This window comes from Portunus trituberculatus, chromosome 35 (assembly GCF_017591435.1).
Source record: "Portunus trituberculatus isolate SZX2019 chromosome 35, ASM1759143v1, whole genome shotgun sequence".
In the NCBI taxonomy this organism is placed as follows: Eukaryota; Metazoa; Arthropoda; class Malacostraca; order Decapoda; family Portunidae; genus Portunus; species Portunus trituberculatus.
In genome coordinates this window covers 14,215,714-14,228,425 of record NC_059289.1, presented here as the reverse complement: position 1 = coordinate 14,228,425, position 12,712 = coordinate 14,215,714, and the positions used below count along the sequence as shown (strand labels likewise).

The 12,712-nt window shown below is 46.2% G+C and overlaps 1 long non-coding RNA gene across 1 annotated transcript in view; it reads right to left on the bottom strand.

Annotated features, from left to right (window-relative positions):
- LOC123513057 overlaps positions 1–12,058 on the bottom strand; it is a 70,623-nt gene extending 58,565 nt beyond the window's left edge. The window contains exon 1 of the long non-coding RNA XR_006677253.1: positions 11,915–12,058. This is a non-coding gene — a long non-coding RNA (uncharacterized LOC123513057). The remainder of the gene's footprint in view (positions 1–11,914) is intronic.
- Between the last annotated feature and the right edge of the window lie 654 nt (positions 12,059–12,712).

Sequence of the window (12,712 nt, the reverse complement as noted above, 5' to 3'; positions counted from 1 at the left end):
GAAAGGTAAAGGAAAAATCATAATGGAACGGAGAGATCAGGAGGAGGAGGAGGAGGAGGAGGAGGAGGAGGAGGAGGAGATGGAAAAAGAAGAAGAGGAAGAGGGTGAGCTGAATGAGAAGTGAGCGACAACAGCAGCAGGAGGAGGGGGAGGAGGAGGAAGAAGAGGGAGAGGAAGAGCAGGAGGAGGAGGAGGAAGAAGAAGAAGGAAAGAGGTAAAAGAGAAATATTCTTCTCTTCTAACCAAAATACAATGCTAAATTATTTACTCTGACAACAACACGTCCTCCTCCTCATCTTCCTCTTCCTCCTCCTCCTCCTCCTCCTCCTCCTCCTCCTCCTCCTCCTCCTCTTCTTCTTCTTCTTATCTTCTCATCATCATCATCATCCAACGTGTAGACAACAATAACATCATTATCATCGTCATCATCAACAACAACAACAACAACAACAACAACAACAACAACAACAACAACAACAACAATCATCAACAACAACAACAACAACAACAACAACAACAACAACAATCTACGACTTAACGAGAAATAAATAATAGAACAATGATTTTAGTTTTCATGTTAAGATTAGTTATAGAAGAAAGAAAGAAAGAAAGAAAGAAAGAAAGAAAAGGGAAAATAAAGCAAAGAGGGAAGCAGGATAAGTAGGTAGAGTAAGAAAAAAAGAGGGAAATAAAGTAAGGAAAGACAGAAAGAAAGAAAAAGAATAAAAGAATAAAAGAAAAAGAAAGAAAGAATGAATGAATGAATAAGTGAATGAAAATATCAAGAAAGTAAAGGAAAAATAGCGTAAGGAAGGAAGGAGGAGGAAGGAAGGAAGGAAGGAAGGAAGGAAGGAAGGAAGGAAGGAAGGAAGGAAGGAAGGAAGGAAGGAAGGAAGGAAGAAAGGAAGGAAGAAAGAAATAAAGAAAGTAACAAAAGAAGGAAGGAAGGAAGGAAGGAAGGCAGAGAGATGGATGGAAGGAAGGTGAGAGAAAAGAAGGAAGGAAGGAAGGAAGGAAGGAAAGAGAGATGGATGGAAGGAGGTGAGAGAAAAGAAGGAAGGAAGGAAGGAAGGAAGGAAGGAAGGATGGAAGGAAGGAAGAAAAGAAGGAAGGAAAGAAGAAAAAAAGGAAGGAATGGATGGAGGGAAGGTGAGAGAAGAAGGAAGGAAGGAAGGAAGAAAAGAAGAAAGAAAGAAAGGAAGGAAGGAAGGAAGGAAGGAAAGAAGAAAGGAACGAAGGAAGAAAAAATAGATAAATTAAAAACAAAACAAGCAAGTAGCAAAAAAAGGAAAACCTGAAGAAAAAAAAGGAAAGAAAAAAGAAAGAAAACGAAAAAAAAAGATAGAAAGGAGAAAAACGAATGAAAGAAAATAGACAAAGTGAGAGAATAAAAAATAATACAAAAGCTAGGCAAGAAATAACACTGTCAACACAACACAAGGAGACCTCATCTTTACCTGAAGGGGCGCATTGCCTCCGCCAGGTGAGTAATTAGAGGCGAGAGACGAGAGAGGAGGATCTGCAGAGCGTTAGAAAGTGAGCAGCATCTTTTGAGAGAATGATGTTGTGTGTGTGTGTGTGTGTGTGTGTGTGTGTGTGTGTGTGTGTGTGTGTGTGTGTGTGTGTGTGTGTGTGTGTGTGTGTGTGTGTGTGAATCTCTCTCTCTCTCTCTCTCTCTCTCTCTCTCTCTCTCTCTCTCTCTCTCTCTCTGTGTGTGTGTGTGTGTGTGTGTGTGTGTGTGTGTGTGTGTGTGTGTGTGTGTGTGTGTGTGAGAGAGAGAGAGAGAGAGAGAGAGAGAGAGAGAGAGAGAGAGAGAGAGAGAGAGAGAGAGAGAGAGAGAGAGAGAGAGAGAGAGAGAGAGAGAGAGAATGTTATTATGCCACACCGAGAGACGTGAGCTTGTCTAAAGAACACATTTTTACGAGTGAGAGAACAATAGCAGGATTTGCATATATAATTAGGGGGAAGATTAACTGTAGAAATGAGTGACGTGAGCACACAGAAATGTTAACAATGGAAGGATAAGCAAGGGATAGCGTGACAAAGATAGCAAACGTGAGCACCACCAATACACAACACAGCACACCAGAAAGCAAATCACGGGTCAAAGGAAAACAATGTCAAATAGAAACAATGACCAAAGCGGACAATGAAGAACAAAAACAGAGTAAGAAGGTACACAATGACGGGAAATAAAGACGGAAGTAAAGTAACAAAGGGCGCAGACGGAAGGACACACGGAAGGGCACGTGGAAGGACATATAACTTGGAACTACAATACACAAAAACGTAGGAAGAAGCAGCACTAAGTAACTCAAGGAGCCATTTGTTACAGCAACCACAGGAGGGAGAGGAGGGAGAGGAGGAGGAGAGAGAACGAGTGAGGGAGAGTAACGCAGTCCAACCGGCCCCTACTAGGTCAATTAACTCTCTTAACTGCCCTCTGGCCATCGTGGGTCAATTACATTAGTCTCTGTGTTAATCTAATCCCGAGTAAAGCTGTGTTACTAATTGTTAAATGTCATTAGCCTTGAGGGTCAGACAGGGTGTTCGTATCCCTGCACGGACCCTCGCCCCTCCCCCTCTCTCTCTCTGCCCCTCCTCACCCTGACCTTTCTCGTAGACTCCTATTTTTCTTGTTTTCGACCCCCTCTTCTTTCCTTTTGACCTCTGCTTTTCCTTTTTTTTTCTTTTCGACCTCCTATCTCTTCTTTGTTATTTTGAGAATTTTTCCTTATTTTTTTTCCTCTTTCTTTTCGATTTTTCTTCCCTTTCGACCTCTCTTTTCTCCCATTGAACTTTTTCTTCTTCCCTTTCGATCTTCTCATCTTCTATTTCGATCTTTCCTTCCTCCCTTACGATCTCTTCTTTCAGTTCGTTTTTCCTCATCATCCTTGTCGATTTTCTCCTCTTCCCTTTCGATCCCCTCATCTTCCTTATCGACCTCCTCCTCCTCCGCCTCCTCTTCCTTCTCCTCCTCTTTCTTCCCCTCAGCCTCTCTTGACCAGCCAGTATAGCCCAGCCAGCCAGCCAGCCAGCCAAACTCTCCACTTCTTCCCACTTTCCCTCCTCGGACAGCACCGGAGGAGAATAAAAATAAAAAGTGGTGGGTCTAGTACGTGTATTCTTTGTACCGATTAATTGTCCGTGTTTTCTCCGAGTGTTGGCTCACGGGATCATGTTAATTCACCAGCACTGTTGTGTACCGAGGGAGTGCGCCCCAAGGAGTGTGGGTGTTTACACATAGGGTCAGTCTGATTTACATTCCTTGTTTACACGGAGAGGCTCACTCGCCCCGTGTTAGCCCTGTGCTGAGAGGGGAGAGAGAGAGAGGGGAGAGTGGGAAGAGAAAGGCTGGCTGGCTATACCTGTCCCTCCAGTACCTCACCTGTATCCCTCTCCCCTCCACCCTTCCCACCCCCCGTGATAATAATTAGAACAGTTTGCATAGAACATTTTATCGGTGGGTGCAGAAAATATTGAGACGTGGAGCCAAATTATATTTCTCCCAAGAATTATGCTCCTGAAAAACGTTCAAATTATGTTGACCGTTCATAATTGAATTAATTTTGTTTGAATATACTCGCGCGCAGGGATGTCATTATACGCTTCGGCGGTCTGCGTTTCAATTATATTACAAGGTAAGACTTTTCGAGGTCCTTAGAGTGAGGAGGAAGAGAAGGAGGAGGAGGAGGAGGAGGAGGAGGAGGAGGAGGAGGAGGAGGAGGAGGAGGAGGAGGAGGAGGAGGAGGAGGAGGAGGAGGAGGAATAAGATGAAAAAGAGAAAGGGAGAAGGAAATGAGAAGGAAGGCAAGAAGTTAGAATAGAGTAAGGAAAATATTAAAATCTCATGAAGCAAAATATGGAACAAACATGAAATAAAGGCGATACTGAGAGAGAGAGAGAGAGAGAGAGAGAGAGAGAGAGAGAGAGAGAGAGAGAGAGAGAGAGAGAGAGAGAGAGAGAGAGAGAGAGAGAGAGAGAGAGAGAGAGAGAACGTAGAATAGGGCTACCAAACACCGCAGGATTCTATCACTTTACACCCTCACGCTTCATTCCCCACTCCCTTATTTCACTCACCACTCCCATTACCACACCCACTCCTCCCCTGCATCAATACCTACTCCCACTCCCATTATTACTCCCACTTCTAATCCTCAGTCACCATCACCATCCCCACCACCACCACCACCACCACCACCACCGTCAGGATAATCAGGCTTAAGTAGGAAAAGATAACCCGGGGCAGTGTCTTTCGGTGTCAATAGAAGCAGACAAATTTACCAACTCTAATTAGCAGCAGCAGGAAGGAAAAAAGGGGCCAAGACGCCGCTCTGTGCCCGCTCTGTGAATGAAAAATGGGACGAGGGAGTTTTCGTCTTAGCTAATAAGGGATGAACTCCACAGCGGGAAGACCCAAAGGAACGGGACCAAGGACTCGTAATAATGAGCAGGACCTAAGGAGACGCAGAAGCAGCAGCAGTAAGAGGAGGAGGAGGAGGAGGAGAAGAAAGGAGTCACCTGCCGCTTATATCCTGCTAACTGATGCTGCTTCTGCTCATAACTCATTCCCACTCCTGGTCTTTTTTTTTTTTTTCTTGTCTGTTTGTGTTTGTATTGTTGGTGGTGGTGGTGGTGGTGGTGGTTTTGTGAAGTTTTTCTTGTTAGTTTCATTCTTCTTCTGTCTTTGATCTTTTCACTATTTTTGTTATTTGCTTTTATTTTCCATTGTCATCTTTTTTTTCTTCTTTGTTGGTCTTGTTCTAGTCTTCATTTTCTTCTTTACTCTTTTTTTACTTTTTTTTATTCCTTTACTTTCTTTTTACTTTTTGTTGTTTTTTATCCTTTTTTTCTAATTTGTTTCACTTCATACAGTTTTTCAAAAATTTCACTTACTTATTCATTTTACATATTTCATTTATCTATTTATCTTATTCATTTATCTATCTTATTTATCTATTTTCATTTTTATTATTATTCATTTTCCTATTTATTTTTTTCTTGGCGGGGAATAAGGAACGATCTTGCATTTACCTTAACATTCTCACGATCACTTATCTCACTTCCATATCTACACTTAGTTACACGCACACCAAAACACCTACCCACCCATCGATCTACACTTAGTTACACGCACACCAAAACACCCACTTACCCACCCACCCACCCATCCATTCATCCATATCACCCAATGAAGATTACCTAACATCCACAACACACACCTCCTCCTCTCCCTTCCTTGATAACTCCGGGAACATAAGAATAAAGATTAGACTATTTCTGATTAGGTTAGTTAGAAGGTGAATGGGCAAGGAAAGTTCGCTGTTTCCCTCTCGAAGTGGAGCCTCATCCCCGGCGGGAGGGAGGCGCCCTGGGAGAAGCTGCAGCACTAATGAGGCCCAGGGTGACTTTGACGTTCTGGCGGGCTTCCTCGGTCAATACACCCCCTCCCACCAGCCGCGCCGTCGTGGTTATCGGTAATGAGGGGGCCGGGATTCGAACTGTATGAATGAGTCTTAGATATAATCATGGCGTATTTCGGGGTTTGTTAGTTTTTCCTCCTTTTTTTTTTTTTTTTTTTTGTCTTTAGTCCTTATTTAACTCCTTCAGTATTGGGACGTTTTTTTACCTTGAGTTTTGTGGCGTGCTTAGACGATTTTATTTACATTAGGAAGAGTCTATGGAGGTCAGACGATTAATGACCAGTCTTCACTATACTCTAATCCCCCACATAAGTTTCTGAAGCTGTATAAAATCACCAAATATTAACCAGAATGAATATGAAAAAAGCGACATGGTACTGAAGGGATTAATTTCAATCTTAGCGTCAAGCAAATGGGTTAATGTACTCATGTGATTAAATTGTATAAAATGAACATTGAAATAACCAGTTAATTGTTTTTTTAATCTATTTTTCCTTTCTCTTTATTCATCTTCTTTCTTAAACATCAGCTTAAGAACACGTGAACGGCAAGTTTGTTAATGGCATCAAAGTGTATCAATTGGACACTTATAGAGAGGTATGATGACTCTCTCTCTCTCTCTCTCTCTCTCTCTCTCTCTCTCTCTCTCTCTCTCTCTCTCTCATATGCATTAACAGAACGACGTATTCTATCACATATCAATTGACATCGATCTCTGACAAAACCAGAATACAGAAGTTCAATTTTTATTAACTCAATGAATATATAAACGAGTGAACACAACGTGGAGCAACAACCACCACCACCACCACCACCACCACCACTAATCTCATAAACCTCAGGAACTTCAGGACTTACAACACTGCGCCGATACGCTTCATAACGCAAACGATTAATTCTGCACTATATTCATGAGACATTCCGCCCAAGACTACTCACCATCAAGCATTACCCAAGTTCATCACCATTCCTCGCACAACAAAGGCCCTGCGAGCACTGGACGGCCGCGCTACCTTGTCCTCGGCCAGGTAAGTGAAGGTCAAGCAGGTAGAGGCGTATGAGTATGTACAGGTTGAGGGTGACCTGCGGGCGGGCGTGAGGGGTCGCTTCAAGTGTGCCGCAAGGACGTGGGGAAGGTGTGAGGACAGGACATGGGGAGGGATAAGGAGTGGTGAGGGATGGAGGGACTTCCTGAGATGGTGGGGAGGGGTAAGAGCACGTGGATAGGGGAGGAAGGAGGGGAGGGAAGCATCTTTGTCCCTAAGGGGTGAGAAGTGATGCCCTGGGGGAAGGAGAAAGACTAAGGGAGGAAGGGATGGGCAGAGGAGCAAATGCCGACCCACCACCAAAAAACACACGAGAGAAAACGCTACAAGAGAAAGAGAGAGAAGGGGAATTATGAGGCCAGAGAGAGGAAAAAATAACAGAAGAGGGGGTGTGACGGACGGCATGAATACTGACGAGAGATGGGGCGTGGCCAGAGGAGAGCAGGAGAGGTGAGGACTGCAGGAGGAGGAGGAGGAGGAGGAGGGTCTTTCCTTGAGCCTCCAACACCTGGGAGGATGAGGAGCGTGAGTGAGGTTCCGTATGCATGAGGTAACCCACCTGTGATCCCTATAGGCACTCGAGACCAAGCGACAAAGGCCCGTCCTCAGAGGCACTTGAGAAACATCGGTTAAAAACGGCTCCTCCTTCACCGCCACCACGGCCAACACCACCACCACCACCATCACCATCACTACCACTATCACCACCACCACCACCATCACCATCACTACCACTATCACCACCACCACCACCACCACTACCACTATCACCACCACCATCACCACCACCACTATAACCACCACCACCACCACCACCACTACCACTATCACCACCACCACCACCACCACTTCCACTGCTATAACAATACTACTTGCTGTCTGACGCTGAAGTAACACCCCGACAACACTGCTGTCACTAATATAAACACCACCAAAAACTCCGATTGTCACAAACACTAATCCACCACTACTGACACCACCACATGAAGTGATTGCAGTGCCTACCACATCACCACTACTAACACCACCACCACACCACCTGAAGAGATAGTTGCGGCACCAGTTACACTACCACAGACACCACTAACACCACTTTATGAAACAACAGAATGAGTCACCCAGATCACCACCACCACCGCTATCACTACCATCATTAACACGAGTGTCTGCTGCACAGGCTCTTGTTTACTCTACACAATGAATGAAACACACAAACACTTAAACTTGTTATATATGTCCTGTTACTTTCTCTTACTTCTATTTCACTGCCTACTCCTTCTATCTCCTTGAAGTCAATCGAACATTTTTTTTCTTTTTATTTGTTTCACTACAGCATATCTCACGTTCCTATTCTAAGATATTACTTACTATTAACAGTATTTCTTATTTTCCTATACCTCCTGTCATTATTTACCCCAGATTGTTCATTATCAACCACATTCATCGTTACATACTTCCCTTCACCATCCCTTCCATCATACCAGACCCGTCACTTTCTCATTCTCTCATTACTTCTGCCTCATCACCCACAAGTTGTCACACACTATGCCACCTTGCTCCCATACCTCTCATTCCCCAGTCCCTCTTCACCCCTGCCTCTCAGCCCCCTCTCCTTCCAGTTCCCTCAGTCACCCTCCTCAGTCCTCCGCCACACACCTCAGGACCTCTACCGCCCCGTCAAGCCACAAGAACCACCTCGTCTCGGAAATTACAACCTTGCTCGTAATTTCACATTCAGTTGTGCCTTGAAGTCGTTCTTTCTGGCACGGAGTCAACATCTCCCCGGTACCTAACCTCGCTTGTTCCTCCCTGGTCACTTCTCTCTCTCTCTCTCTCTCTCTCTCTCTCTCTCTCTCTCTCTCTCTCTCTCTCTCTCTCTCTCTCTCTCTCCTAAAACCATCCCTACCCCTTCCAGTCTCATCTTATGCATGTTCTATTCGTAATACATTTATCAGCCTTGTCTTTCTCTCGACTTATCTCCTCTTATTCTTAACCACTTCAGAATTGGGATACATTTTCACCTTGAGTTTTGGATATGATTAGGCGATTTTGTTTTACATTAGAAAGGGTCTATGGAGGCCAGAAGATTAATGGCTTCAGTCCTCACTATTTCAACCCCCACATAAATTTCTGAAGTTGTATAGAATCACCAAATAGTAACCAGAATGAGTATGAAAACGCCTCATGGTACTGAATGGGTTAATTTTTCATTCTAGCTTCCTATTTAGAATGTTTCACTTCAATCTATCCCTTTTACATCCTTCATTCTAATATTACACATATGCTTTTTGTACCTCCATCGTTCCCTTCCTTCCCTGCCTTACCTTTACCTCTATCCCCTTCCCCTAGTCTTCCTCCTCTAGTCTCCCCTCTCGCCTGTTACTGAAGGACGAGGCAGGCTATACCCATCTTATACCTGACACTCTCTCTACAAATATATACTCACGGCCTACACAACAATCTCAACCTCAAAACCTTCTTCTTATATCCCTTACCTACTTCCCTCTACCTCTCTCTCTACCTCCTCCCTTCTTCTTCTTGTTCCTACGCCTCTTCCTCTTCCTTCTCCTCCTCTCTTCCCTCCGGGCACAGGTTCTCTGGGACATTAATTCACCTCCGAGAGAGTGTAATCTTGCGACGGCTGATGGAGAAAATAAGGTTGAAGAATAGGGAAGAGGGGAAGTAGATGGTAGATGGTAAAGAAAATGGGATGTGTGTGTGTGTGTGTGTGTGTGTGTGTGTGTGTGTGTGTGTGTGTGTGTGTGTGTGTGTGTGTGTGTGTGTGTGTGCAAAATAACATATTAGTATGAGCCGTCAGAGAGAGAGAGAGAGAGAGAGAGAGAGAGAGAGAGAGAGAGAGAGAGAGAGAGAGAGAGAGAGAGAGAGAGAGAGAGAGAGAGACAGACAGACAGACAGACAGACAGAGAGAGAGAGAGAGAGAGAGAGAGAGAGAGAGAGAGAGAGAGAGAGAGAGAGAGAGAGAGAGAGAGAGAGAGAGAGAGAGAGAGAGAGAGAGAGAGAGAGAGAGAGAGAGAGAGAGAGAGAGAGAGAGAGAGAGACTAATCCAAAAATCTACAGTCTTGCACACTCTTAATTACGTCCTCATGAATCTTAATCCCTGAGATCCGAGAGGCTTCCGGATGAGGGGAGAGGAGGAGGAAACGACCTGGGAGGGAAAGGAAGGAGGGAAGGAAGTGTGTGGAGGAAAAAGGAGAGATCTGGAAGGAGGAACAACTAGTTAATGAGAGAGAGAGAGAGAGAGAGAGAGAGAGAGAGAGAGAGAGAGAGAGAGAGAGAGAGAGAGAGAGAGAGAGAGAGAGAGAGAGAGAGAGAGAGAGAGAGAGAGAGAGAGAGAGAGAGAGAGAGAGAAGAAAGAAATATGATCTAAGGGGATGAGCGAGCAGAGGTGTTAAGGGCCTTGGGATAAGGGACGAGGAGGGCGGGAGAGGCAAAGGGTGGGGCGGGGAACGGGACGGGGCGCGTGGCGGAGGTGGCACAGCGGCAGCACGCGGGCGGGTCACCTCACCTCCGCGGGCGACGAGACGCGGCCACGGTAACAATATGAACAACTCACAGCTTCCAGGAAACACCTCAGCCGGTTCCTTCCCAAAGACCTTGAGTCGCGCCGGTAAACACACGCCTCGTCACAGCAACACAGGAGGCGCGCACAAAGGACCGTACACACTCCTGAATACACCTTCCTCAGCACAAACCTTGAAGTTAAGCCCTACTCCTTGCTACCAAAGTCGAGGCCACGTGCGCCCCCCTGAACGCGGGCGGCCTGGCTGGCGGCGGGGCGGGATCTGAAGCGTTAGGACACTGCCTTGTTCTTGAATACTAAGTTCATTTAGCCCAAGATAATGGTTCTTCCCTGGGCGCCCTAAGTGGCCCGGGGACACGGGGAAAGGTGAAATTGGATAGAATGTGATGTGATATCCGGCGACGGCCTGTGTTTGTTAGTTTTATGGCGGTGACTGTGTGGCGCCTTCCTCGGCCTCTCCGTCAGGCAGGTCGTGAGATGTGCCGGCGGGAAGGACGAGGTGAATTTATACAAAAAAAAAAAAAACATATATACATTCAAAACTAAAATGTGTTTTATTCCTATAAGACAAGTCCTCGGCTTTTCATTGTGGCACATTACACACACACACACACACACACACACACACACACACACACACACACACACACACACACACACAGCGAACGGGAGATGATGTTCCTCTACACAATATAAAAGTCACATAAACACGTGATGATGCCAGTGAGAGTCACTCTTACTCCCTGGCGCCTCTCCCTCCCTTACTCCACCTTCCCTTTTTTCTTGTCTCCTTTTCTGTAAACATATTCTTCCATATTCCTTAGGTACAACTACAACAGCAACAACAACAATAATAAAATAATAACAGCAACAACAATAATAAGACTGATAATAATGATAATAATAATAATAATAATAATAATAATAATAATAATAATAATAATAATAATAATAATAATAATAAAACGAGAATAATAATACATGTGTCTGAGTGTGTACATGAAAAATAACAATAAACAGAGTATTCATAAAGGCAACCATAGAAGTGAGAGAGAAAAGAGAGACAAATGAGGGGGAGCCAAGAGTGAGGGTATCGGTGTGAGCCCACGAGAAGGATAAGCAAACAAAACACAGGGTGGGCATGAGAGCCACAGACGCGAGGACAGGCGTGTGCAGGTGTGGCGGCAGCTGGAGGACGAGTGACGGACAACACACCCAGGTGGAGTGAGAGTGCTCCAGGCGAGAGAGAACAGCGGAAGGGAGAGCGAGACGAGGAACAGGAAGACGGAAGGAAGGAAGGAAGGAAGGAAGGAAAGAGGAAAAGGAGGAGGAGAAAGAAGAAAAGGAGGAGGAGGAGGAGGAGGAGGAGGAGGAGGAGGAGGAGGAGGAGGAGGAGGAGGAATAAGAGGAGGAGGAGGAGGAGGAGGGTGTGTGACGTCATGACCACGTGAAGAAGCAAGCACGGTGTCATTACAGTAACACGTGGGAGCGTGTCACAGTTCGTCCCTCCGCTGCCTCGCATCCCGCCCTTCACGCCCTGGCCCGCCGCCCCACACGCCGCCCCGCGCCCTCTCCTCTCACCGTCGCCGACGACACATCCTCATCTTTCTCTCACTCCTATTCCTCGTCCTCCACCACCACCACCGCCACCGCCGCAGCCGCCGGCACTTCCTCAGCGCGGCACTCTGGAAGGCTACGTGGCACTGAGCACTCCATCGACACAACACAACATGCAGGAACAACACTGCAACATGTCACAAATTCTGGTGGCGAATTCCCTCCCTCCACGCGCTCTCAGCTGGGCGTCTCGTCTTCCCCGCCCGCCATCTTTGCTCCACATTTGTCCCTCTCGTCCTGATTTGAATATTTTTGAAAACCCCCGAAAAACTGGCGGGCTGACTCACCTCGGCGTGGCGTGTCCCCATCCCGCTGGTCTAAGGGTCTTGTCCGACTCGCCTGAAGCACAAACACACCAAAAAAGACAACTGAAAGGGAGAAAGCGCCCCATAAACTAGGATGAAATTTTTATCAGCCACCCCGGTCTGACATGCTTCCCTAAGACGCTCTTTTATTGACGATTTTTCTCCAGCATTTTTATGGCGTCTCCCAAGGAAAGAAAACGAGACTCGGCGCAGCGGAGGCGGCCGGCGGTTCCCCTCGGTCCCGGCCGCCTCTCCCCTCATTTGCCTAGTGGCCCCCCTTCAGCCCTCACCGCCGCTCCTTCCTCACTCCTCCCCTTAACCCACCCGACTCTCTCTCTCTCTCTCTCTCTCTCTCTCTCTCTCTCTCTCTCTCTCTCTCTCTCTCTCGTTGAGGCCATTATTCTTCCCGTTACTCTCTCTCTCTCTCTCTCTCTCTCTCTCTCTCTCTCTCTCTCTCTCTCTCTCTCTCTCTCTCTCTCTCGTTTCCATATTTTACTCTCTTTTCAAATCGGTAAGGTGTAGAACGTCGCCTCTCTCTCTCTCTCTCTCTCTCTCTCTCTCTCTCTCTCTCTCTCTCTCTCTCTCTCTCTCTCTCAACAGCATCTATCCATCCGTTCATCCATCTATTCGTCTATTCATCCATCCACGGGCTAGTCCTTCCTCCCTCCCCCATTTTCTCTCTCCCACTTACCCGGCCACTGCTCTCTCTCTCTCTCTCTCTCTCTCTCTCTCTCTCTCTCTCTCTCTCTCTCTCTCTCTCTCTCTCTCTCTCTCTTTTCC